The 6170-nt window shown below is 37.3% G+C and overlaps 1 long non-coding RNA gene across 1 annotated transcript; it reads left to right on the top strand.

Moving 5' to 3' along the window:
- The first annotated feature begins 1485 nt into the window (after nt 1-1485).
- On the top strand, nt 1486-4935 carry LOC140855428 (uncharacterized). Its single transcript, XR_012138361.1, has 3 exons — nt 1486-1819; nt 4488-4722; nt 4818-4935. It is a non-coding gene; the product is annotated as an uncharacterized lncRNA (long non-coding RNA).
- The last annotated feature ends 1235 nt before the right edge of the window (nt 4936-6170 follow it).

The following is a 6170-nucleotide window of genomic DNA, read 5'->3' as shown; positions in this document are numbered from 1 at the left end:
TTGGTGTACGACCGCTTACTTAGGATAGATGTGTCTTGAGTCTATGGTGTGGAGATACCAAAATGAGAGTATAGGTATTCATTGAGAATGAAAGTACTGAGCATGACCATATCGAGCAGTCATAAAGAAGTCTACCATCTCATCGATGACTAGCTCGATGCTATAGTTGTATGTCTAGTTCTTTGACCTGAGGTGCATCAACGGTTCACCTTGAGTGTGTTATAGTTTGACTACACCATAACTTGGTCTTCTAGCCATTTGAAACCCTGAGGTGTATGTTGGCTGTAGCACATTCATTGTAGAAACTAGGTCGCACTAAGATGGAATTTATCAACCTCGATAGATAAGAGAAGTAGTCCTATGATGATCAAAAGATCGAGTCCTTAAGCCCATGGCCATGGCAGAGTGAAATAATAGAAAAGAGTTTTCCATTAGGATTTCACATCGGACTCGGATCAATTGATTGATTCATATGACTGATGTTGGGTTTGACGAGTTCACCTTAACCCTAATTCAGTTGGGACTCATGATAGAGGAACACAATCACACAGGTAGTTGCACCAAGAGATTCATTTTCAGTTCTGATGGATTGTCATTATATACTGCTAGGTGTCACTGATGGATTTTGAGAGCAATTAGAATGATCTTGATGATCGATCATTCTAATTGTCTGAATCAGAAGAATTTTGATCCATCGAAAGGAGTTTTGATGATGTCGATGATGAGATCATGACATATCTCATTATCATACAGAATTAAATCTAATCGGGTCACACTAACAAGAGTTAGGATCTGGATGTCATCAATTGGGCTAGCCCAATTGATTTGGATTAGATCTAATTAGGTTCAAGAAAATCGTGCTAGCACACGATTGAGCTTAACTTTCTCCTCGTGCAATTTTTTCTATCTTGATTGAGCCAAATATATTTTGACTGACCCAGAAAACCTTGAGAAGGTTTCTCTCAGTCTGACTAGAGCCAATCCAGCTCAGAAAAGGCTTGTCTTAATTCATGAGATGAATTAAAGACAACACATGCTAATTCCTGACACCTACCATTTTCATTTTAGGACATCTGTTAAATGTTGACATATGGGTCTTAAACTGAAGGCCACTTGGCAAGAGGTTATTGGAGGTTTTTTGTGGAGTGTCCACCTGTCAAAAATAAGTATCAAAGTGGGTGCCATAATTGGACAAGGCTTGCACCCCAAGTGGATAAAGATCAAGAGGAGTCTTGATCAACATAAACTCTTGGGCGCCATCTCCCTTGTGCTTATCCAATGTTGGCACCAATATAGGAGAGAGGGTGGGGATTCTTATCTAATGTGATTAGATGACATCACTCTACCAATCAAAATTTTTTTGGATTAAATAGAATTTTTTGATTGGTCGAATGATGTGGCATTGCGCTGCGCAGCAGGGTCTATATAAACCCTGTCTGTGCCTAGGGTTTAAGTGATTCTACTCCCTACCTAGCAAAAGCCAGCCACCCCTCCTCTTCTCCACATCCTCCCTAGTGCTCCCTCTCCCCTCTTCATGCCCAAGAGGTTGGGCATCCATCTGGTGAAGGATCAAGGCGTGGTGATGCATTGAACAAAGGGCTGTAGAAGTTTTTCAACAAGCTGCTGCTCCAACTTCAGGAAGGCTTTTGAAGATCTTCCTAATCAGATTGAGTTCAAATTTTTAGAGTAGAGAGTCATGAGGAGAAGATAATCTAGGTCCTGCTCGAGTGGATACTGGTAGAGGCTAGGCGATTGCGTGGCTAAATCAGAACCTCAGGCTTGCTGCGATCATCTACAGGGTAATCAGATTATCCTTGAGGTATTTCATATTTCCTCATACTTTTAGATTTATTTTAGAATTAATATCAGATAATAAAATTAGATCTAAAGATTTAGATCTAAAATAAATATAGGATAATTTTTTTTAAAAAATATTTCACCCCAGATTTGATGAAATCTGGAAGATCCTACAAGGAAAAAGATAATTTTTTCTTCAACTAGTATCAGAGCCAGATTGATGGCTCAGTTTCAGATCTAATTTAGATCTAATTTTAATTTTAATTTATTTGATATTAAAAAATTTTAGATGTCACATCAGATGTGATAGGATCTGAAATCAAAATATTTAAAATTAAATCTAAGAAGATCTATCATGCATGAGATGCATGACTAGACTAGGAATAGTTTGATCTATGAATAGTCTTGTAAATTTATATTTTAATGAGATTAAAATATAATTTAGATCTAATTTATTTTTTATTTTTAATGATATAAATATTATATTTAAATTAAAAATAAAAAATAAAAATTTAGATAATACATAAGATTGATCTGTTGCATGCCTAGACTAGTTCTAGAATTGTTCTAGTAACTGTCTAGAATAAATTTTATGTTAAATAGTTTAATTTAAATTTTATTTTTTAGATGTTACATGTGATGTATTAAATTTGAAAGTATGTTAATTAGATTAATTTTTGATACATGAGATGTATGCAAAGCATGTATTAGTTAGATCTTAAATTGTATATGTAATATGTAAATTTAGATCTAACTAGTTTTGTAGTTAAATTTATATTTCTGATTAAGGTGTTCCTCATGACCGTCCGTCATAAGAACAAAGTAGGGTTTAAAGGCCCTCTCCTCCCATTCAATGGGTGTTCTTATGATGTGTAGGGGTGCTGCGCGTTAATCCTTAATCAGAAATCAAAACTTACTTTTCTGCAAAATCCTAGATCCTGAAACCCTAGGATTTATTTTACATGCTTTGTTTATGAACCCAAGACTTAATTAATGAATTAAACTTATAGAATTAAATTAGATCTAAAATTGAGAATTTTAGATCTAAGTCATTTTCATAAAATTGGGTTCGGACTTGGATAGCTCAATTAGGTCTAGCGGTTGATCAAACTGAATCAAAAATTGGTTAGGTGTGATCATGAAAGCTAATAATTGACCAGCCTAATAGGATTAAGTCTAGGTCAAGATCGAATCACATTTATATATGACTCGATCAAGTTAAGACCTAATTTGGCTTAGTGGTTAGAGCCTGGATTGTAGGCTAATCCAATTAGTTCTGGTTCGACAATTTGATGTCTAAGATAAGTTAGGCAGATGCGATCGATTGATTTTTAATTAGGAGCTACTCGACTCGAATGCATTCTTGTCAAGTTAGTCGCATATCCCTTCCACCGGTCTCACTTATCTGGCCATATGTGTCGACCCAATTCTGATTTGAGGTGGCTAACAATTCGAGCTAACCCATACCACTAGGTTAGTCATAATTGTTATGACTATGTCAAGCCAAGTTTAATGAGACCTAAATCAAATATCCCTAAGAAAATATTAAGTTTAAGGTCTTCCACCATTGTGGATGTGCGGGTCCTTCCCGGGGTTGATTGTTCTCGATTGGATACAGTAGCTCAGTTGCATCGGAAAGATGCAACCATGTCCATTAGGCATTGGATGCTATAAATTAGAGGATGAGTTGGGCTCAATATTTCAGATATGGTGAGGGATGCAATCAGGAATCTAGTTCGTGCAAATGGTGGGTTTGACTTAACTAAGGATTGGAGCAATATTCCAGGCACGGTGAGCTTCATGAATTAGAGACCAAGTTTTGGGTGCACCATGATTAGAAAATCATTAGACAAGAGTTGTCCACTCATCGGTTGACCCATCATCAATGACTGTTAGGTGAGGTGATGAGCCAGTTAGTGAGACCGCACCACCCACTAGAAATCACTAATCACGAAGATTTTTACATCTCTACCTAGGGAGTGTAGGGATCTCAAAAAATAGTGGGAGCTTAATTTGTTTAAAAATGAAACCCTTAAACAAATTGGTTAAGTCTGATTACAAAATCTAACTAGAAACTGTTGACTCTCTACAGGAAACATGTCTACGTCCAATCTCCTGACTAAAATATTAGACACCCACAGATTGACTGGATCAAATTTCAAGGACTAGTTAAAGAACTACAGAATTATTCTGAGTTTCAAAAAATTGACCCATGTCTTAGACCAGGACCCACCTGCCATGCCAGCACGTCTGACTGCTGAACAGAGAGCGTCTCTGAAAAAATGAACGGATGATGATAACAAAGCAAGGTACTACATATTAGGTGCAATGTCTGATGACTTGCAGCGCTAACATGAGAATATTATGACTACCCACTAAATGTTGGCTCACCTACAAGAGTTGTTTGGTGAACAAAGTCGCGCAGCCAAGTATTAAGTCTGTCAAAGACTTTTAAGGCTAAAATGCATGATGGGCAGTCAGTCCAAGATCATTGTTTGACAATGATCAAGGATCTTGAGGAGCTTGAGAAGCTCGATGTCATCTTAGACAAAGATTTTCAGATGGATGTGATCCTTCAGTCCTTGTCTGATGCATATGGTTAGTTCATCATGAATTTTCATATGCATAAGATACAGTATAGCTTGACCGAGTTAATGAACATGCTGATTATGGCTGAGCTTTCTATGAAGGGTTCAAAAGGCTCAGTTCTTACTGTGGAGCAGTCTTCTTTCAAGAGAAAGTCTTTTGGAAACAAAAAGAAGTCTGCAAAGAAGAAGAAGGTGGATGGGAAGAAGAAGACAGAATCGAAGAAGAAGGCTACTGAAAAGAAAAAATATTTTTACTGCCAATCAGACGGCCATTGGAAGCAGAACTATCCTCAGTACCTGGCCACCCTAAAGAACAAGAAGGATGGTCCTTCTGGAGGTATGCTCATTTTAGAATCTAATATTATGATTTTTTCTGTATCCAGTTGGGTGCTTGACTCTAGTTCTAGTACTCATTTGTGCACTTCTATGCAGGATCTTAAGGAGAGTAGGAGGTTGAGAGATGGAGAGATGATCCTACGCATCGAAAATGGAGCAAGAGTTGCTGCTATGGCTGTGGAAACCTATCCTCTGTGATTACCGTTAGGATTAGATTTAGTTCTTAGAGATTGTTATTATGTGCCTGCAGCAAGCAAGAATTTGATTTCTGTTTCATGTTTAGCACAAGAAGGCTATGTGATTAGCTTTCATAAAGATCATTGTAACATATTTTATGAAAATAATAAAGTTGCAAATGATTTTCTTATTAACGATCTCTATCAGCTACATATTGATGTATCTGTATTTAATATCGAGCAAAATATGAATGCCATAGGAATTAAAAGGCCTAGAGATAGTCTAAATGATAGGATCTGTGGCACCTAAGGCTAGGTCATATAATGGAAGACAGGGTTAACAAATTGGAGAAATCTGAACTGTTGAGTCCGTTGACTTTCGAATCATATCCAGTTTGTGAATCATGCCTTCAAGGCAAAATGATCAAACTTTCTTTTGTAGGACATGGGGAAAGGGCCAAAGACCTACTTGCCCTAGTACATACGGATGTGTGCGGCCCATTTGATGTGCCGGCTAGAGGCAACTATGCCTACTTCATTATCTTTACCGATGATATGTCTAGGTATGGATATGTGTTTCTAATGAAACATAAGTCTGAAGCTTTTGAAAGGTTCAAAGAATTCAGACATAAAGTAGAAAAATAAACAGGAAAGCCCATTAAGGTTCTTCGATCAGATCGAGGAGGTGAATACCTTAGTTGGAAGTTTCTAGACTATCTTAAGGACAACGGTATAGTCTCTCAATGGACTCCACCTGGAACACCACAACTCAATGGGGTTTCAGAACAGAGAAATCAGACCCTATTAGATATGGTCTGTTCCATGATGAGCTTCACAGACCTCTCTGAGTTTCTTTGGGGATATTGTCTCATGACAGCAATATATGTATTGAATAGGATTCCATCTAAAATTATTCCTACCACACCATATAAGATATAGCATGGTAAGAAGCCAAATCTGAATCATCTCAGAATTTGGGATTGTCCGGCTCATGTCAAAAGACAGCAGGCGGACAAGTTAGAGTTCAGATCTTTTAGAGCTCCATTCATAGGATATCCTAAAGAGTCATTAGGATACTATTTCTATATTCTGGAAGACCACAATATGATTGTGAGTCGAAATGCTATTTTTCTTGAAAAATAGTTTATTCAAGATGGTGGCATTGGAAGAATAATTAAGCTCAAGGAGAATGTCTCCCAAGAGCAACGAGCTAAAGAATCTGAGAAACAAAATCAATCAGAACCAGTCCTAACACAACCTCTTCCACCTCGTA

This window comes from Elaeis guineensis, chromosome 2 (assembly GCF_000442705.2).
Source record: "Elaeis guineensis isolate ETL-2024a chromosome 2, EG11, whole genome shotgun sequence".
Taxonomy (NCBI): Eukaryota; Viridiplantae; Streptophyta; class Magnoliopsida; order Arecales; family Arecaceae; genus Elaeis; species Elaeis guineensis.
This window is presented reverse-complemented; position numbering and strand designations above follow the sequence as displayed.